Here is a 22,138-nt window from a genome sequence, read left to right on the forward strand (position 1 = left end):
CAAAGATGTTGTACTAGCTCTATCACAGCACTGGGATGCTGCTCATGGCATTTTGCTTCCTGAGACACTCAGTGTCTCCCACAAACTTGTCTGGTTAGCAATTTTGGACCTCCTGGTGGTTAGAGCTGCTTCACAAACAGTAGTGTTCCCAGTCCTGTCCTCCTGTGTGACTCCAGGCAAAGCATTTCCCCTTCTCCCTGTACTTCTGCCTCCCACACATTGTCTGATGGCTTTGTAGAACATATGGCTTTTTTGGAGCTGCAATCCTTGCTGTTTATGTCTTTGTATGAGAAACGGTTGTAGTGCCAGGGAATGCAAACAGTTACAGCACAGATTAAAAACAACTGCGTGAGAAGCAAGAAATGGGAAGAGTTTAATATCCCCTGGATTGGCACTGAAAGAGTGAAAATGATTTAGAAGAACTTCTTTCTGCATTCAGAAAACTACAAGCTCCTTTCCTCCTCCAGGGAAAATCAAGATGGTACTCCCATCTCAGGCAACACTAGAGGTGTCCTTTGGGAGTTCTACAGGTTGCCTTGGTTTCCTAGAGGAGCTGTCCAGCAAGACTCCTCAAAGGCATATCCCAAAGAGAGAGGTTTGTCACTTCGGGGTTGTCTCTTGTTGATTTTCTCTCTTAATTTGCCGAGTGTACTCAAGCATGCCAGTATTGATTCAAACAGAACAAATGGGTCTGCGATGCTGAGGCTTATGAACCTTTCCTATCAATTTGTGGTTTTCTGGCTGCCGCCTGATGGCTGGTGTGTGTGTGAGCCAGCAGAAGTTGTCCTGTGAGCGGCTAACGGGAAGGGACGGGCAGGGAGCTTGAGTGTGTGTAATTATTATTTCTCTATTAGGAAATCTGGATAGGACTGATTCTATCTATATTCTGTATTTACAGTGTTAAGAAAGCATGGAGTCTTGCTGAATTAAATGAGAGTGTTCTTATACTTACAGCTTCTCTCAGTTTTAAGTATCAAAAAGAGCAGGATGGCTTTGGAGCTGTGCCCTGGTAAGGCTGACTGCTTAAAAAAGCAGCCCTTAAAACTTTGGTTAATTGTTGGCTTTGAACCACTTATGCCAACTGCTAGAGCAAAATTAATAGTCACCAATTCCATTAGTAACACAGGAGATACAGTAACAGTGCCACAAGAAGAACCGGTTCAAACACAGCTGGTTGGAGTTAGCTTTGTGATGTTTTTGACGTAGAAGGATTGTCTTAAGATAGGTGTTCCGATTTATTAGTATTATTTTCGTTAGTTTCGGACTGTTTCTTCCATGTTCAGTCCTTCAGATGCGGGTTATTACCAGCCTAATAGAGTTTTGCTATTTATACCTATTTGTGCTGGTAGCAGGCCAGATGTTTCACAACGAGGCAATCTCTGCTCTGAAGAGAGCGCAATCAGATGCAGGCCCGCAGGAAGCTTCCCACGGCTGTGGGTTGTGTCAGTGGAGTTCACCCAGCGGTCAAGGACCAGGCAGCAGCTCACCAAACTGCATTGCCTGCAGTGCCCCAACAGGAACATCGCTGCGCTTCGAAGTGTCTGAGCAGTCCCCGTTCCCCCTGAACAGAAGGCAGCTGCCTGCCAAGCCAAGCAACCGTCGTCCTTTTGCATTCATGGAAATCTCTCAACTAAATGCATTTACTGTTCTCTATGGTCTTAATTTGATATTACCTGCTCTCTACAGTTTTGTAATTCTACAGTAGTTATGAAAGAAAACAAAAAGAAAAGAATCCCAGAGCTGCTGGAGCTACAAACCACAGCATGACAGTGTGAGTTACCACCTTGTGCCTTGTGGCTGCATCTCGCTGTGCCCTGCCTTGTGTCCCACATGCTGAGGGGCAGAGACGCGATGTCCAGGAGTCACCCAGAGTGATGTGTGGGCAGATGAGATCCAAACAAACCAAACGGATGCAGGAAGCCAGTTGTATCCAGCAGTGCTGCCAAGAGCTCAGGTAGGAAACATTTCTTCGGAAATGGGGGAAAGGGACCCAGTGTTGGTGATGGGACCCTGAGAACTGCAGGGAAGTGCAGAGGCTGAGGGTCCTGTGGTAGCAAAAAACCCACTTCTGACTGTAGAACTGGGCAGGGTGAGAAGGACGGGGGCAGCCCAAGCAGGGTGGGTGGCTTCTGGTAGTCTGGAGAATCAAAGTGAGAAGGGTACCTGATTGCACGCTGTAGGTTCTGCAGCTGCATGGGATGGCACAAGCACTGTTCCCACATTGGAATGCAGTGTGATACCATTTGGTTTGCTTCCATAGTGTGATCAGTCCATTGTCTGACCTTCCTAGACATCTTAGTGTCCATAAGCACTTACAGCAGGGAGTTCTGGTATTAGTTTGCTTTTTGGTGAGGAAGCTGTTTGTTTGTTTGTTTTATTATTTGGTCCTGCTTGTTCCTGTTTCTTGGATTAGAAGAGACCATGCACAGTTGCTCTCCTTCACCTTTTCCACTTCATGCTCATCTGTGACAACACTGAGGCCTGATCAGACTTGTTTTGGCTTTTAGCCTAGTGCCTCTTCTTTGGGACTATAGAACACTTGCTAAAAATTGCAGTTTCCATCATGAGTGCGTACTCCTTTCATCATCTGTAGTGTGCTCCTTTTCCTGCTTCTCCACCTGTACCACAGGCTCAGGATGTGCTCAGGTAAGCGAGACGCTGGCCACACACTGGATGCAGCGAGGTCTGCATCTGATCACACAGCACAGGGATCTAGAGGGTCAGGGCACTGGAGGAAGTGTTCTGAGCAAGCAGAAAGTATAACAGCTCCTGCAGGGTGCCCTCAGTATAGCGATGGTATGCCCGGCTGCATTGGCTCAGGGGTGTAGCAGCAAATATCTTCCTGACTGCCCCCTGCCCCACCACACCAATCTCTGCACTGCAGTACCTGAAGGCGCTGCTGTACTGCCATGAGAACCAACCCCGTGGTTGATGGTAACCATGGGGTATGAAATTGAATCACTGATTCATCCACTAGGCTGGGGCTGTTCGCAATTAGACTGCAATAACAGAAATCAGAGCTGCAGCCTTAGTAATCTGTGTGTTATCTATGGGCAGTTGTGTTTCATAGCCTGCTTCAATGATCCAACAGGGGAGAATTAAGTGACCTTCCAGATCCTAATTCATTAATGGCTGATTGTCTTCCCAGGACAGTTTTAATTATTTGGAGCAGCTTGGTCAGCATTAGGCTGCAAGAATTCTGTGAGAGTTCATTTCCTAGTCTTTTGCAGGTCTACGTGGACTGTCCTTGAGATCTCTGTGGTGACACCTCCTGTGTGCACACTATCCATGACGAGAGCACACCCAGAAGCTCTCAGATACTGCAGCCCAAACTATGTTCTCCTGTCTAGACAGGAGGGGCTGCACTCCTCTGCGCTGATCAGGTTGGTGTACACTGGTACTGGTGTCCCGATCTCCCTGTCCTCCGTGACAAACAGGATATCGTGTGCTTGTAGAAACCCAGAGTGTTTCCTATGAACCACTTTCCCCTAAACAGCTTCAAAAGCATTTTGACCAGAGGAACAAACAAGTGGATGTGTTTTAGTGCTTTGATGAAGCTTTCATTCTTCAACAGGAGGACCTGCAAGATGGAGAAAAACAAACTGGGTGACAGTTTCCTTAGAAACTTCCAAAAAGAAGCAGGATGAACCCTTTCTGTCCTGTCAGCCCTTCTCAGTGCTGGGCAGAGGAGCAGAGCCTGCCTGTGAGCTGCAGGGAGGGATTCCATTCAGCTTCCCATTGGCTGAGCCCTGGGCTCCATTTATACTTACATACGTGTATGTGTGTGTATGCATATACCCCTATATACATATAGGGGTAACTGAGTGACAGGTGTGGTTCTTTCGGCCTGGATCATCTGTCCTGGTGCACCAAGTGACTTTGACTGTCCAACAGGCAGTCAACCCTTCAGGTAGTTGACTTTAAGCCTCCGTTGGTGAATGTGAAGAATGACACTTTCTAATTCTGTCAGAGTGCTGCTAGGAAATTTTGTGAAGGGAATTAGGTGTGTAGCTGAATTCATAATACTAGTTTTAAAAAAGTTGCTATTGAATTGCATGAGCTACATGGGTGCAGCAGATGAGATGGAATTGAATGCATCCTTGTGATGCTTCCTTCAACATGCCACCAATCACTTTTGGTTAATACCTTGTAGCTATGCTGTGCTCCTGATGTCCCTGGAGAAATGTCCCTGGATGGCATAGCTGTTTGGGGAGGGTCAGCAATGACTTCTACTTTTTTTTTTCCTTGATCGTGAGATAGCTGCTCCCTCCCAGAGCCATGATGAGTGGCCACATCTCCCAGGCACTGCATTACCCTGAGCTATGCAGCCTGCTCACTGCTACACATCCCGAGCCGGAGGAGACTGCGGGTATCTGGGCCTGTGGTGCAACAAGGCTGTGGCAGCTGTCAGCCTCTCCTGCTCCTTGCTATCTCCTCCAGCCTCTCAGTGTGGCTGTGTGGGAGGAAAGAGCAGCACCAGCAGCTGGAAGGAGGTGGGAGGAAGAAGAAGAAAGTGCATTTGGGGGCTGGGAGCCAGCCTGGGTACCTTCTCCTCCACAGCCTCCCTGGCCCTCTCCTGTCATCTGCTGGGATCGAGGAGCTGGGGCATTTTTCACCTGCCTCGCCTCTGCTGTGCTCCTGCCCATGTACCAGGATGAGAGCCATGGATGATGTGAGCCACCCCAGAACTGTTGCTGCCTGATTCCTGGATGCTCTGAGCTCCTGAGGGGGCAGCTGAAGTGGAAATGAGAAGTGACCAAAGGCAAAACTGCTGCTGCCTCCTCTCCGAGCATATTGGACTGGTGTGGATGGCTGTCTTACTGGTAGGAACTGTCCCATCCCAGCACACCCGTCCTATTCCATGTGTGACCTGAGGTGGCAGCATGCTATCACCATTTTGTGGCTCTGCCTGTGCCAGCCCAGCCAGCACCAGGTGGCCCAGGCACTGTGGTACCCCTCCCCGCATCTCCCCATCCCCTGCCACCAGCCTCAGACCTACGGGCACCTCCTTTTCTGCTCCGTTTCCCACAGCCCGTCTCTTCGCCTTGCTTTGTTCTCACACCCTCAGCCCCGCACCTTCACACCTGCAGCCCAGGCACCGCGACCCCTCTACTCTGCCCCCAGGGCTCAGCTCCTCACCGCTCCCTCCTCCCCACCCGAAGGGGGGCCCTGCCGCAGGCTCGGCCCGGCGCTCCCCGCTGCGGCCTGCAGGTGGCAGCAGGAGCCCGGCGAGAGGCGGCGGGGCCGGGCCGGGCGGGGCCGGCGCTGCGGGCCGGGCCGCCCCGTCGAGGCTGGAGGGAGAGGCGGGCGCGGGGATCCCCTCCCACGCGTATTCTTGCCGCGGGTATTGCGGGAGGGATGTGGCCCCTCCGGGACGGCGGCTGCTCGATCCCGGCTCCCGTCGGTGTAATGCTGAGCCATTTCCAGCGCGTCCCGAGAGCCGGCTCGGGGCTGTTTCCTTAGGTGTTCCCCTCGGACTGCGGAGCTGCGGGGTGGAGAGGGACGGGGGAGCCCCGGCAGCGGGGGGCAGAGCCGGAACGTTGCTGGGGGATCCCCGCCCGCTACACCCAGAGCCGGGCTCTGCCCCGCTCTTCCCCTCCGGAGGCAGCCGCGCTCCGGGCACGGTGTGCCGGGCCGCCCGCCGGGGCAAGGCTCGGAAAGAGCCGCGGAAGCTCCCGGTGCGCTTCTTGGTATGTAAAACTCTGCGGTGCCGCTCGGCAGGGCGAGAGCCGCGCCTTTGTTCGGCGCTGAACAGAGCGGAGCTGCCCGCACTCCGGCCCTCGGCGGCTCGGGGGACAGATGCGGGTGGGACCGGGGGAATCCCGCCGCCTGCACCGCCTCCGCACCCGTCCGTCGGGGCCGTCCCGCAGCCCTCCGCCTGGGCACGGCTGCGAGCGGGGGCGCCCGGCTCCCGTTCCTGACTCCGCGCGCGGCAGGCGCTGTCCAGCGCTGCGTCTGTCCCGAAGCACCAGAATCCAACCCAGGCTCCGTCCACCTCCCGCCTCTCTGGCTGGATCCTCAGCCAGGGAACAGTGACACCACTTTCTTCCAAACTGATTTAAATTCAGTCAAAAACCAAACGGGGGAGTGATGCCCAGAGACGGCTTCGGCTCGGGACTGGCACAGCTCAGGGCCTTCGTCCTTTGGCCCCCAGTCCCACTCGGGTGACGGCTACCTGCTGGCAGACCCAGAGGGAAAAGATGGAGAGGGGGTACCGCTATCAGCACCCCGTATCCCATCACCATTCTCCGTTTCCTGCTCAGCCTCCAGAGAGCTGATGGGCAGTAAATGGGGCTGTGCCCCTGCAGGGTGTGGCAAGGGCACTGCGCTGAGGTAGGCACGTCAGGGCCGCGCTGGGTACTTGTCCTGCACATGCCTATGTGTTCTTTCAATAGCTCAGGGTGCTGAGGGGACTGCAGTCTACAGGGCTCTCAGTCTGCCCCCCATTTACCAGCTTGAAATGCTCCTTAAAATGTATTAAAAAAAAAAAAAAATCCAAACACTCTTAAATGCAAAGAAATCATGAAAAACAACAAGGAACAAAAGCTCTCAATCCTAGCTGAGCACTGCACAGACAGGAACCTGCTCTGACGTACATGAGCACCCCATAGGGATTAACTCTCTCCTGCCCAACAAAGCCAGCCTCCTGGTTTCTACTTTGCAGTGCATTCTGTGTGCTATGAATGTATTTAATCTAACCAGATAGAGAGATTAAAAGGTACAAGCTCAGTACCTTGCTGCAGTTGCCTCCACCCAATTAAAAAAGAAAAAAAGAAAAGAAAAAAGAAAGAAAAGAAAACTGGTCCAGGATTTTTCTGCCTCTATGACGTATCCAAAGAAATTTCCCCTGTGAAGCAGACACAAGAAATAGGCAGCAGAAGTCTGAAGCAAAATGAAAAGGAGATGCTCTTGGAGTCATTTACCCTTTGCCCTCCCTTAGTGAACATGCAGGAGGGGGTGTTGCATGCCTCCCCCCTGCCAGTTTGCATTTTGCTGCCCTCACCCCCCTATGGGGGTTCCCGAAGCCCTTTGCAGCTCCTGTTCTTGTCACCCTGCTGTGGCCATGGGCAGGGGAACCTGTGAGCAGCCACCTCCCAGGTAATGCCTGCAGCAGGAATGAGGAAGCTGCCGTCTCAGCTCTAACTTTAACCTTCAAGTCGGTTTTCCTCCTTTTTCCACACCTGCAGTGCCAGACCACTGCAGTATCAGACATGCAACAGTATCCTCCATTTTCTTGCCATTGTTGGTGCCACGATGCATACCCTGCAGCCTGCAGACCATCACTTGCCTTCGAGGAGCCTGCCTCTAGAAAGCTGGGCTAGGAGAGTGTCACTTTGGGCTACCTGCACTATCCTTCACTTCTACAGGAATGGAGCATCATTGCTGAGAAGGGTATTGCTCAGAAATGAGTTGCTGTAGATACGGTGGCACTGCACACGTCCTATGCCTGAGCACAACCAAAAGGTCTTGTGTTTCTCCTGCCATACCGCCTGCTCCCAGCCCTCTTTGTTCTCTGCATCTCCAGGCAATTCCAACTCTTTCCATCTGCCCAGGGATGCAGCCCTTAGCAGGTCTTGGTTGTGGCTGCAAGAAGAAAAATGGGGAATGATGTAAAGGAATGTTCCCATTGCCGTTAAAGTCAAGGCTCAGCACTGTGTAAATGAGCACTGTAATCAGAAAAACTTTGGTTTTCTTTTCTTAATTTCAGGCCTGATTGGACACAACCAGCACCCTTGGGTGCCTGATGGGTATCTGTGTGAGAGAGGAGTAGGCATCACCCCTCTCTTTCCCCAATAACCAGTTACTGTGGTACAGCACAGGACATGAGCAACTATCAACAGAGTCTGAGATGGCAGTGAAACACTCACTGGACAGGGGGTGGGTCCTTGGAGACAGGTAGGTGGCAACAGGTATGATGTTTTCTTTGAGAAATCCAAGTCTCAAATATTTACCTGTTTCTGCTCTACTGCACTTGAAGGAAATTACAAAAAGAAATTGAAGAAGTGAAATGGCTTCCTAGGAAGGCTGGAGTTGTGGTAGGGAATGCCTCATATCTGCACATCCGTTCTGGAAATGGAAAACATTCATGAGCTGTATCCAATCACTGTTGAAATCCTTTCCCAAAACACCACCTCTGCTTTTCTTGGTTGTGGGGTGGTACGATTCTGGATCCGTGTTCTGAGTTCATCTTAAGACCACAGTAGGCTGAAGATGCCCGCTTAGCACTGCAATAATGGGACACTAAGCATGCAGGTGTTACGTGGTACGAAACATGTGGTGTACAGATATTGAATTCAACAGCATGCCAGCAAGTCTCTGGCCAACCTTACCAGTCTTTTTTCTTGTGTTTAGTGCTTTTGCACTCCTCACACATCAATGCAATGTAGAAATGTTGAGGAAAGTGCCACAGGTGACGTCCTGGATTTTTCTGAGCCTTCTCAGTTTCTCTTGGGACTGAGGGTTGTAGTCAGTGCCTGGGGCCTTGTCCTGTATGCAGCCCTATAGCCCTGCATGTGAAGTTTCAGAGCAAAGCAGCTGAGGTTGTTGTGGCACAAAGTGGGGGAGCAAAGCAGGGAAAGCAGTAGCTGACATTCAGAATGTGTGTGTGTGTGGGGGGGAAACCAATATCTTTTGAGGGTCTGTGTTACTCAAAAGCCACTGTTCAGTGACATTTGAAGAGAAAGGAGGACTTCTGTACTAAGACCAACCAGTCATCAGCATGGTTCAATGGCAACTGCACACCATAAAAGAAGGCTTAATGTCCCTGCGGTGCTCCTCATTTCTTGACATTCATCTAACTCTAGGAAGCCTGGCAAAGGCTGGTTTTCATATTTTTTTTAAGTGCTCTACAACTTGAGATTGAAACCTAAATCCTCCCTCACCTGTGGCTCTCCTCTCTGCAGTGAGACCACAGCACCACAGATGCTCTTAAGGATCCCACCTTAAAACTGCTCCCTAAGCACCACTCCTCTCCTTGTCTCCATTTGCTAATTGTGAAATCTGATAGCCAGAGCCCTCATGCTTGAGCCTTACAGATCTGTAGATTACACGGTCATAATTAAATTGAAGAAAGTGAAGGGAAGGGAATTAATATATTTATTAAAAAAAAAAAAGAAGAAGAAAACAAAAACAACGACGACAACCTGACAACCTAACCCCCAGAAATGAAATCTATGACAATGAGTTTAAATGTATGGTGTGTGGCCAGTGACATATGAGTCACTTAAGCCTATCTTTATAAGAGTTGCAAAGTATGAATAAAGCAAGCAGCTGGCGTGGTGCCACTGTCCCTGTAGATATATCAGCACATGACAGCAGCCCGCATTGTCAGCTGAAGGCTCGTTGTCACCAAGGCCAGTGGAAATGTTAGTCCTGGTGCTCAGATAAGGGTCATCCCACACTCCAGCCTCCTCTTACAGCTCTTTTTCAGAGCCCACCTCCATAGCTGTATTCCTCTTCACTGCCTTTACACCCCTCCCCGTTTGATATCATGTTCAGTTTACTAAAAACCAAAAGGAAGGCCCCAGGCGCCCTTTTCTTGCAGTTGCACGGCCCACAGACATAGCACCTCTATGGAGTAGGTTCAACTTGAATGGGCCTTTGTGTTTCTGTGTTAGGGCAGCAGCCAGCCAAGGTGATGGAAATGATGCATGGCAATGAAGTCCCTTTGACGTGGTGTGAACACAGGCTGCAGCCAGGCCCGGTCAGGCTCTCCAGCCATGGCCACCGAGGACCTTTTTCACTGGGGTTAGATGCAGTGGTCTCCCAGGTGAGCCATAGTGAAGTGGGTGAACTTGTCTTGGAAGCACGAAGCAGAGTTCTGCTCTGTGCAGTGTGTGGGGTGTCCGTGAGGGGATCCCTCCTGCTGGAGACTGCTTCTGGAGTGTCCTGGCCTGTATGAGGCAAGTGTGTGGGGCTGCTCAGTTGTTGTTCCTCCTTGCTTTCAGCTCTGGGTAGATCCCAACCACGCATATCTACGTGAAGGCAGGTTATTCACAAATGTTTCTGCATTAGCCAGAAGTGCCCCAGTGCAACCACTCCTCTTCCCCCCAGGAAAGCAGGTGCATCCTGTTGCCTTTGCTGTGCCTGTTCACAGGGGAGTTGAGAGGGAGCACTTGAATGTGCAGGCTGAGCATTCCAAGCTTTAAAAAACATACAATGAACACCACCCAGACCTCCACAAGCCAAGAAGCAGACGGAGGACTGATACTGGGATGGGGCACAGCTCTGTTCCTTCCAGCCTACATGGCTGCATGCGCACCACACGGGCTGGGACACCTCCAGTGGGAACTTCCAGCATTCCCAAATTCTGGCCTCTCCCATCCGTTACAAAGTAAAAATGGATTTTGCTTCATTGCTGCCTTTCCCAGCTGTTCCCACCCTGCTCTACACAACTCATCCAGGTCAGACCACGGCAGAGGCCAGAAGAGCCTGAGAAGTACTACTTCCCCATGCTGTCCCACCTGTCAGGCCGTGCCTTTCCCTGTGCACCCAGGTGGGTACTAAATGTGGTGCCCAGGTGGGCTTTGCCAACAAGCAGGTGTGTATTGACCTCTACATTGCATTGACAATTAATGACTTTGCTTCTGAAGCTGCCTTGCCTGGGAGATGGCTGAGCAGAAACACCAAGGAGGAAAAAAATAAAGCATCATCATCTTGGTTGCATGGCAAGTATTGCACCAGGATGGAAAAGCGGTGATGCCACAGCTTCACTCAGTGGCCTTGGGTAAGTCACCCAGCATTTATATACTGATGATAAATTAAGCACAAAGGTCTTTCTCTCCTCTTGTCCTCATTCTTTTGTTTTCCTTCTCTTCCTCCTCTCTTCATCTGTTGAGTTTTCTTGTGCAGTCCTTTACTGCCAGGCATGCATCGCTCCCAGCATGTCATGGTGCAGATTTCCATGGGTTGTTTGCCCCATCTCCTCATTCACATAAAAGTCAGGATTGAAATCCCTGTAGAAACTCACAGGTTGGGAGAAGTTATTTCAGGAAGGACAGGATGAAATAAAAAAAAGGATATTGCTAAAATGCAGGTGCAGCCCTTCCCAAGTCTGGCTGAGCTCACATCCCACAGTCAGGTGGTCAATGCCACTTCTTTCCCTGTGCTCACCAATGCTTCAGCCACAGTGAGCAGAGCCTTTCTGCTGTAGAAAGCCTCGTATCCTCAACTGAAGGGGAAAACAGAGAATCAAACAACCCCCTGATACCAGAGCTCTGTTCCCACTGTGGAATCCCCAACCAGGAGCTACGGGTGACCTTCTGCTGCAAACAGCCCCCCGGGTCAGAACATCAGCACAACTGCAAACCTCTGGGCGATCACTGCTCAATTGCAAAATATTTGCTCTGCTCCTGCCCTGCCCTTTATCTCTGGGGCCTCTCTCTGTCACTAAAGCATCACTTGACAAGCCCTCTCCAGGGCCGTCTCCTTCGGTGCTCCCCACCGTTATTAATGGCGACAGGCTCCATGGCCAGGTATTTAAAAATACCCCTTCTCTAAATATAGCCAATCTGTGTGCACTCAGCTACTACGGGGCCGAGCGAGCGAGACCAAAATATTGACACGCACTGGGTGTGGATAATGTGTTTTGATCCCTGCGCTCCCCCCCTCCCTCGTGCCCAGCTCCGCACGCTGCCCGCACACCTTGATGGAAAATCTGTTATTATTTAGCGGCAGGAACGCGGCTGCCTTTTGGAGCCAGAGTTTTCTTTGTTTATTTTTCCATGTTCTGTCCAAACGGTGTCAATGGGAGCGCAGCTCTCGCTGCTATTTATAGCCCGCGTGCTGCAGGCACCTCCCGCACACTGCAGCGCGGCCACGGCCGTGGGGGGGACGTGGGGACAGCCTGGGGACAGCGAGGTGGGCGACGGCAGTGCCAGGAATGGAGCTGAGTGAGGGCTGGGGAAGGAAGGGAGTGCTGGGAGGGAAGTGGCCGTTCCCTGGTGGGGAAGGGGCTTTGGGGGAAAGCATCCGTAGTGGGGCAACGCGCCTTGGGGCTGGGGGCCTGAGGGGTGGTGGCAGGGAGCCCTGGGAGGGAGCCGGGGGATGCAGAGACATCCCAGCTCGCCCGCTGCACAGGGAGACTTCAAAGGAAAGGGAAGGCAAAAAGAAAGGGAAAAAGAAAGCACTGCTGAGTTTGTCACTTGGGGAGGGGGTGTTGGAACCGACTGGAGTGATACTGGGGTCTCTGGGCAGGCACGGGTGGTGCTGTGGGGATGGGGTGTAGAGTGTGCTCCCCCCTTTCCCAGCCCCACCTCTCCTTTGGGGTGCAGGCGCTGAGCTCGGCTTGGGGCGGGGGGAGGAGGGCAAAGGGGCAAGCGCGACCGACCGGCTGCAAGGGGACTTGGCTGGCGGCTGTATCGCGCTGACGTTATGGGCTTGCCCTTGGTGCAGTGTGCAGGGCGCTGGGTGCTGAGCAAGGAGCAAAAATGCGGGGGGAGGGGAGTGGGGAAGGGAGATATGCTGGGGAGCACGTGTCCCCGCTCTCCCCCAGCTGAGCACCGGGGTTTGGGGGCCCCCTCGTTTTGCTGCTGGGGTGCGGGAAAAAAAAGCTGCAGTTTCTGCTTGAGGAATTGCTGGAGCTGGCAGGGAAAGCAGAGCTGGCCAGATGGAGGATGAGCGGGAGGCAGGGAGGGAGCGAGGCAGCAGCGCAGGGAGGGGGAGCAGGGAGCCAGACACCTACGCAAACACAGAGTGAGAGGAGATCCTTGGATGCAAACACAGACACAGGCGTCCTCCTCCTCCTCACATGCCCCTGATTCATTTCCACATGCCATACACGTGACATGCTAATTCAGGGCTACTACAGAACTCCAGGGCGAGAGAGGAACGGGGGAGAGAAATAAAACCCAGCAAGACGCCAAACCGCAGTTTTTTAAGGGGGTTTCGGTGCGGTTTAGCAGCAACCCCGCTTCTTGAGTGGGCGGGGGGACTCGCGGCAGCACTCGCCTCCGCAGCGCCCGGTTCCATTGGCCACGCGTGACCCCGAGGCGCACACGGCACGGAGCCGCGGGCATCGCGCCCGGCCCCGCTCCTCCCGGAGCCCAGCTGCCGCAGGGCGGGAGGACGAGGGGGAAGCACGGCTGGGGGAGAGGAGGTGTCATTCCGGGCGGGGGGTGACTGTGCTCTGGGCCAAACGCGTTTGTGAGCCAAGGGGAATCCCCAGATCTCTCCCCAGTGCTCCCATCTCCGCTGGCATCCGAGGTGGGAGAGGTACTGCCAGCGTCAGGGAGAGCAGAATCTCAGCACGGGCATCTTTATAGCAATACCCTCATTAATTTAGTGGCCATGAGGAGAGGGATGCAGCAGAGTTGCTCTCTCTGCAGCGCAGAGCACCAGAGCTATTCGGGCTGTGTTACAGCCTCAGGATGCGTTCGTTAACCAAAGCAGCCCTCCTGACATCCCCAGCAGGAGCTCTGAACCCTGAAGGGCAAAACTACCACTGCCTCCTGGATGGCGCTGTGCGCCTCGTGCCTTAATAAGGCATAGAGGTGAAATCTGGAGAGCTGAGCTGCAGCCCCCGTGGCTTTCTCCTGCCACCAGGTGCTAACCCCCACCCCCATACTGGGAGCCAGCACCCCCAAGGAGGACATCTCGGGGAGCTTCTTTCCCCTGCTGCAGCCCTGGGAAGGAAGCAGTGATGCACTGGTTGCGTCCGCTCCAGCACTCCCTGCGTGCAGAGGGGCTTTCTCAGCAAGACTGGATGTTTTGAACCAAGCCCTGTGAAGGAGAAAACAGAAATCCCCATTTAGCAGCCTTAGCCTTTATGAGAGATGCTCTGCTCTCTCACAAGAACAAACCTGTGCTGCTTCATGCAAAGAGAGAGTGAGGAAGGTGAAAAGCATTCCTGTTAAATATTCTACCCAAATGTTTGAAACTGACAGCCACACAGAGGAAAAAACCCCACACGCCATGTGAGGCTGTGTGAGGCTCAATGCAAAAAACGGCTTCTTTGCGAGGCAGGGGGAGAAAAGGTCACTCACAACACCCACTGCCAGTTGTATTTTTAAACCCTTATTATGTCCGTTCTCAGCAGCCCAATCCATGACGAAGGTCCCAGTGTGTGCGGGCAGCCAGGTGAGATGCCCACCCTAGCATGCTGGTAATGGTGGAGGAGATGATTACATAGGAAGGGGTCACCACCACGCACAAAGGCATAGGTATGTGTGTGCTTCATGCCAAGCACCGTAATTACATTACCACCCGCTCTTCTCTCACTTTAGCTGGTTTCTCATTTGCTGCTTTCCACCTCCTGCTATCAATAACTCAGCCATGAGGCTGCGGGACCTGGGTGCAGCCTGGCAGGGCACGACGCTACAGCAGACGAGGGGCCTTGTGCTCTGGCTGCCCTTGGGAGGTTCACTCCTCTTCTGGTTTCCTTGGGTTTTGCTCTGAGTGCTGAGGGCAGGATGGAACCCTGGCTGCAACTCAGTCTCGCCTGCAGGCCCCGCACTGCTGGTTTTACCTCTTTTCCTGCAGCTGGAGCGCTTTGTCCATCGCCCCCCAAATCAAAGCAGTGCACCCGGACGCTCTCAGGATTCTCCCCGAGGCTCAGATCTCCGGGTTCATTTCAGGTCTCGGCAGAAAGCGGTTCGGGTAACTGAAGTGCTGCTACAACCTAGAAAGCCCCACACTGGGGACGGGAAGGGGTTAGCAGAGGAAAGGCTGCGAAGCGTCGGCTCCACGTGTGCTCCTTCACAAACGTCAGAGCCATATAGGTCAGGCAGGAGCCATTTCCTCGCTGTGCCCGCTCCACGGAGAAGCGGGGGATTGCATTCTGCGTGCGTGTCAGCCGCGCTGCCTCCCAGCCCCATTAAATTAGCTAAGCCCTTCCGAAAACCGTGCAGAAAGCAATAGCCCTTCCCTTCCCCAGCAGCGGCTTTCCTCACGCTGCCCCTGGGTGCATCACTCCCACACCCCGGGCGCTCCTCCCGCACCGGAGTGTCGGTAATGGGGGGCTGCCCCCCGGGGTCACCCCGACGCCGTGCCGAGGGGCCCGCAGCCGGAGAAGGGAGCGGAGGCGAGCCACAAGGGGGCATGGTCTGTTCTAATTCATAAAATGCGGATTCATTGACAAAAACGTGGAACAATCGGTGAATGGTGTGTGTGCTTAAGTTAATGCTGCTGGGGAAGGCACTTCGGTGACGGTGGAGCTGGGCGGTGGGGCTCACACTCAGGGACACTGAGAGGTACGGCAGGGCGATGCTGTCCTAAAATGCACCCTTGGCCACCCCGCCAGCTTTCTTGCTTATGTGGGGACTGCTGGTGGGGGGAAGGCAGGGGGGCGAATTCTGTTTCTGGACTCTGCTGAAAATAAGGACAGCAGCAACGCCAGAGCTGGGGGTGCTGCAGCCGTAGTCACAGGCTCCTGCCTGAGCCAGCTCTGCTGATGCCTGGGGGTTCTTTTAAGGTTTCGTAGCTAATGTGCTCAGCTGCCAAACATTTTTAATTCCTCTGCTAGACAAGATGGGAATGGAGCCTGATGGCTAAGAAGAATATTTGCACATGGAAAATGTATTTGTCGGTGAATCAGATATCCACCTCCATCTCCTCATGGGTGCAACAGGGAGCCGTTCTCCCCCTCAGTCAGCTCCTGTTGCTTCCTCCTGCCCTGCAGCAATGGTGATGGAGTGTATTTACACTGAGAGCACAAGGGATAGACGAGGGGTTTCCCGGGCCACAGAAGTGATTTAGCCCAGCTCTGCCATGACTTCATTGAGTGATAGTGATTGTGTGGGGAGGGGAAGGGCTGGGAAATGTCAGTGGGAACTGCTGGGTCCTGCTTTCCAAGAGATCTCCAAATGCAATGGGCAAGGGAAGAGAGGAGGTGGGCAGAAGATTTTGCTGATGAGTGTCTGACAGTAAATGGTTGTTTTATTGCCTGTGCTAGAGTCCGATCTGCTTGGTCCAACATGGAACCAGGTGAGCTGGAGTCAGTCCCTAACATCTCAGCCTGTGAGTGGAAACGTGCAGCTGGCTGCTGGTAACTCCAACATCCGCCTAGACTTCAGCCAAGGATGATTTTGGTAAAGAGAGGTGCTCAGGACAGCCCCCAGTGCTACCAGGTGTGTGTGTGCCACACCTGCTGCCCACAGCCCTTCCTGCAGAGTGCCCTGGCCGTGCCTCTGACCTCAACCACAGCTCACTGGCCTTTGGCACAGGCTGCACCCCAAGCGAGAAGCAGGGCCACGGTGTGGGCCTGACCCCGCTCTCTGGATTTTTTTCCCTGCCTCTCTTTGACGTGGAGGGGGAGGGAATATGCCAGGCAGAAAGAAAAACTGCCGGCGCCGTCCCCACAGCGTGAGGAGGGGGAATACTGGATTGCTCCATAGTGACAAGTCAGTGCGTCACAGAGAGCACCTCCTCCAGCCGCCTCGCAGGGGAGGACCAGGCCCACAGCCATCATTATTCAGCTTCAAAGATTCAGGCTTCAAACCCTCCGTCTCCCTCATAAAAGGCAGAAAGCCCCCATTGTGCGGGTCAGCAGGCAGCCATGCCTTCTTTCTCCGTCTCTCCCCCGTGCGAGTGCAAGCAAGACGTGGGCACTGCGAGGCTTTGTACAAAGAGCAAGGCTGGATTCACCTGGGGTGTGAAACAGATTTAGGTCTTGAATGAGTTTGTTCAAAATGGCCTCTCTGAGACTTTGAGCTGCAGCGTGGTGAAGGCAGGAAAAACCTGCCCAGGGCTTTCTGTGCTGACAAGCACCCTGGCACAACAGCGGTGTGTGTGTGTGACAGAACTGATGGGGATATCAGCAGAGCTAAACCCAGTCCCCATACATGCTAATGACTGGGAGAGGTACCTCAATGCTGCAGGGGGGTCTCCTGTCAGGAGGTGTGTGGCCATGTCGTGAAGCTGGTAGCAACATCACGCTGCTCTGCGACTGTGTGCCATGGGCAGAGCTGTGCTAAGGGGCCAGGAAGCACGGCTCACCATGGAGTTTATTTGGTAGGCAGGATGCAGGATGCTAGGATGGTAGGCAGGATGCTACCAATTCACTGGGACTCCAATAGTGCCCTAGCTGATAATGACTTTGCTTTTGTTAGGTTCCTGCTAAATCTCTATCCCTTGGGCTCCTTGCACTCTGTGCACAACAGAAGTTTCACACTGGGCTCCAAGTTGCACGGGAAGGAGAGACACTTTCTTTGCCTTGGGGCTGTGCACAGCCCCCCCTCTCCTGCACGCTCTGCCAGCTGTGCAGCTGATGGTGGCCCAAAGTACCCCATGACCATCTGCCACACATCCCACCTGGGCACAAATCACAGGTTCTTCTTCCAGGTCTGACCCCTCCACACTCATTCCCAGTGACTGCCATTTGGATTAAAATGTGGAAAACAACAAGGTCTGTCCATCCCATCTCAATTCAGTAACTCACCTTCCTCATCCTCTTTCTCTTTTTTCTATTGGTCTTCCTCACATGGTGTCTCATTCACACTGCAGTCTTCCTATATTTGACCACAAAGCACTGTGTGCACTGAGCTGTCTTCTGCTGCTGTTATTTAGTGCTCAGAACATTTGTTGCTGCACAGTTAGCGTGGTGCCTCTCTGCTCTTCTAGAAAGCTCCGATATCCACAGGACTGCAATGCCCGGGAAGCCAGGAATGAAATGCTGAAAGAAAGCAATATATCTCCCCAGCACCACCTTAACTGTATCCTGCTGGCATTAGCTCCTGGGAATGGCACAGCAAAAAGTGAGGAGCCTAATAAATAGACCTGAGACACTCTCTTTGGGTGTGCTATTATTAGAAACACAGACAACAAATTGGAAATCCGGCATTTATCTGCATCTATTCTGAGTGGATTTACTGTGTTGACTGTGGTTGTATTGATTATCAGTGGGAGCAGCTCGGAGAAGCTGAGATCAGGATACAGCACAGGGTCTGTGCTGGGGAAATGGGAGCCTGTTACTTGCTCTGCCCATGGAGGTCTGTCCCATGTGCCCATGCCAATGTCCTGCAGCAAATCCTGCCGCATTCTGGGCCATGCAGACTTCTTTGGCCCCGTCCCTCCACACAAACCCACATGAAGAGTCCAGCTCCCTGTGTGGCTCACTGCTTCCATGCTGCTCCCTCTGCTCTCCCCCTTCCTCCCCCCCAAATGTGTTCGGCCTTGGGGAAGAGCAGGGGAGCAGCCTTGGGCCCTGAGCACACCTCTGGGGATGGTGGAGGAGATAACAGAAGCATGTAATCATAGAATCACAGAATGGTTTGGGTTGCAAGGGATCTTTAAGATCACCTGGTTCCAACCCCCTGCTATAGGCAGGGACACCTTTCTCTAGTCTAGGTTGCTCAAAGCCCCATCCAGCCTGGCTTCCAGGGAAGGAGCATCCACAACCTCTCTGGGCAACATGTTCCCGTGTCTCACTACCCTCACAATTAAGATTTTCTTTGTAATATCTAGTCTAAATCTACCCTCTTCTAGTTTAAAACCATTTCCCCTCATCCTGTCACTACATGCCTTCTAAAAAGTCCCTTCCCAGCTTTCCTGGAGGTCCCGTTCAGGCACTGGAAGGCTGCTATAAGGTTCCACTGGAGCCTTCTCTTCTCCAGGCTGAAGAATTTAGAGAAGGGAATGGACGTGAAGGGAAAGTGTAGGAGACGTGAAACGGTGCACTCCAAATCCCTGTGAGGTACGGATGGTGGCTGAGAAGTTTGCAAAGCCCAGCTGGTCTGTTTGTCCTGTTCCTCTCCACCGCTTTCAGCCCTGAATCCCTTCCTTCCAGCTCTTTCTTATCCCTTAGCATTCTTCAGTGCCTCTGACCTCCCCATTGCTGCAGCCACACCCTTGTCCCTCTGCCTTCTGACACCTCCTCTTCCTCTCCATGTCTTCTCCACTCCCACACCATTGGCAGCTCTCCTCCTTCCTCCAACACACCCATTTCAGCTGTACCCTTCTCTTCACCCCCCTCTCGGTGTGATTTTGGAGCTGTATGGGGACACAGCATCACACTTACGCTGAGACAAGTGCCAGGGGAAAGAAACCTGAAATTCAGGAGCAGTCTGTGTGAGGGAGAGTTGTGGTACCAGCACCTTTGGGGGCAGATGACCAAGCTAAGCTTGTTTTCCTTGGACTGCATTAACTCACCTTGCTCCAGGTAACCCAATCTAGATTTTAATCACCTTCCATCTTTCCTCACTCAGTCATTGGTAATCTTCCTGACGACTTAGGCTTCGAGAACAAAACCTGACTCTTTATTTTAGAGCAAGTGCTGTCTTCTAACCCAGAGATAGTGGAACTCGGCCAAAGACACTTTTGGGAAACCCAGGTGGTGCAAGTATTGTGCAGCTCCTGACGGCTGCGGAGAGAGCAGCCCCCATCTCGGTGCATGGGTGCATCTGAGGTCTCACGAGCATCATTGGAGCCACTGAGGTGTGGTACCTGCAACCTGCCTGGAAACCTGCCCACCACGCTGCTCTGCTGTAGGTCGTGTGCCACCAGCTGCTCTGGGAGCTGGAGCTCGGGGGTCTGCTGCTCATGCTGAAGTGCCGTTGGTGGGGGCCGTGCACCAGTAAAATGAATGGCAAAGACAGAGCAGCCTGAGCAGAGCGTCTGCTGCGAAATGAAGAGCAACGTTTGAAGAATGAATGAAGCGTTCAGGTCGCGGCCCTGTTTTCCTTCTTCCCCCAGGAGCGAAGGTGGAGCCTCCGTGCCCTCCCCTGCTAACCCTCAGGGAAGCGGCAGCCCGCGGGGACAGCTGCAGTGCACATGTGGCCGCTGCGCGAAGGGAAGCGGCTCGTGAACCGCCCACGTGAAGCAGGCTGGGGGCCGGGTCCTCCTGCTCAAATGACCCTAAATCCACGGCATTACCTCCACGAGACACGCGGGCAGCAAAGCACCGTGCTGGAGCCCAGCAACCCGGAGGCACGGGACGGAGCGGGGTGCGGCCACGGGGCTGGGAGCAGAGCAGGGTGCACCGCGGTGCTGCGGTGGTGGTCGGTCGGACCGGCCTTGTCCTGCAAACGCGTGGGAGTTTAATGTTACTACTGTGAGTAATCCCCTTGATTTCCAACTAGATTAGTCACAGCCCTAACACTTGGCACGTGAAGAAATGTTTGCAGGGTGAGAGCCTTATTTAAGGCCTGATCTCGCAAATTATTACTGTCTAGCGCAGCGCTTCTGTTCCTGAATAGTTTCACTGAAGGAAAAACGCTTAGGTATACATTTGTATGTAAATCTTCAATCAGTGGAATGGTCTTGGACGGGACCTCTCCTGCACGAGGGACAGCACAGGTGGAGGTGGCCATACGCGGGGTCTGACCCCACACCCTCTGCTGTCACTGCGGCCCCAGGGTTCGGATCCTCCAGCTGCAGCGTCAACGGGATTTTATTTTCTATTTATTCTTAAAGAAAGGGGAAAAAGAGGATCGATCAGTTTTGCTCAGTTCGGGCTAAGACGAGAAGGAAGTGCCGAGCGGCTTGCCCACGTACTCCAACAGCCCGATCGGATTCCTCCGGGCTGCGGTGTCCTTCGGGTGGAATAAGGCTGCATCGAGGGCCCGCGCCGCTGTTTGTGAATGTACCATCGCCGCGCATTACCGCCGCTCGGCTGCATTGTGTCCGTATGAATGGGGGTGACATGTGCTTGCCCACAGGTCCACGTGAGCGAGGTGGGGTGAGGAGGGAAGGATATTTTTAAAGCGAATCTAGAGGGAGAAAGCGGGAGCCGCGGCTCGGCGGCAATGTGAGCGCTATCCTAAAATAACCCCCGGCCCCCGCCCGGCCCTCCGCTCGGTACCGCCGCCCGGTTCGGGGGTCCCGCAGGGCCGACGCCGCCGCCGCCCCCGGTCCCTCGCGGCCGCCCTTGGGCAGCGCACGCGGAGCTAAAAACGGAACGATGCAACACAAAAGATACCGCAGTCAGCTCGCGGGGGCTATTTTTAGCTCAGCGGAGGGAAAGGAGGGGAGAGAGGGAGAGAGGAGCGAGGGAGAGGCAGCGCTCGGGCTGGCGGTCTAATTCGGGCTCTCTTTCCTTCCCCCCCCCCCCCCTTTCTTTCTTTCTTTCTCTCCTTTTTTGATTCCATCAATGGTATTTTCCATACAATCCGATTTCCCCCCGCTTTGCCGGGAGGGGCCGGGGGGGCAGGGAGGCAGGGAAGGGGGGGGCCGGGCTGAAGATTCTGGAGTTTTATGGCTCATTCCAGCTAGTGGCTCCTCTCTGCCAGCTGAATTAATTTGATACTATTTTTGAAAGTCAGTGTTTCTAAGGGAGACCTAATGACGCAATGACGTCAATGCAGGTCAATAGCACACACTGGAGGAACTGACTGTGCTGCCGGGAGCCAAGGGCTGCGCGCCCGCTCCCGCACCGCGGCTCCCGCACACGCAGCCCCGGCCCCGCGCATCCCCCTCCCCTCCCCCCCCCACACCCCCATGAAGGAAAAAAAACACCCCGGGGCTGCGCGCTCCCCACCCTTCTACGAAAGAAAAAAAATAAAAAAATAAACCGACACGACGAGCCGAAGCGTTCAAAGAGCGATGAGACGCAGTGCAGAGCGAGGCGCGCTACCTGCGTGCCGCCCACGGAGGCAGGCAGGGACACGCGTGTGCCCGCGCCCGCCGCGCCGGGCTATAAATAGCGGCGGGGGCGCGGACGGCGGGGGCGCGCGGGGCCGCGCTGTTCCGCCCGCGCGGGCACCGGGAGGTGCCGGGCCCGGCGGTGCGGGGGCGGCGCGTGGGCGGCTGGGCGGGGGGGGGCGCTCCGGCTTCGAGGCGGCTGCGAGCGCCAAGCGGGGTGGTGGTGGTGGTGGATTTTTTTTTTTTCCCTCCTCTTTTTTTTTTTTTTTCTCCTCTTTTTTTTTTTTTTTTTTCCCTTTTTCTTTCTTTTTTTTTTTTTTTTTCGCCTCTCTCCCGGCTGAGTGCAGCCACACATGACGCCAGCCCCCCAGCCCGCCACGCGCTAGTTCCCGGCCGGCCCTCCGCCCCCCCCCTCCCCCATAGCCCCCCCGGCCCCGTTCCCTAGAAATGCAGCCGAGGCGCGGGGAAGAGGGGACGCAGTTTTGGCGGGGGGGGAAGAGATTCTTTTTGTTCTGATGGGGGACCGCTTCGGTTTGTTGTTTTCCTGTTTCTTTTCTTTCTTTCTTTCTTTTTTTTTTTTTCTTTTTTCCCCTTTGCACACAAAATAAGTGAAGAAGATGTGGCA

The sequence above is a fragment of the Meleagris gallopavo genome, chromosome 5 (genome assembly GCF_905368555.1).
Source record: "Meleagris gallopavo chromosome 5, MGAL_WU_HG_1.1, whole genome shotgun sequence".
Taxonomy (NCBI): Eukaryota; Metazoa; Chordata; class Aves; order Galliformes; family Phasianidae; genus Meleagris; species Meleagris gallopavo.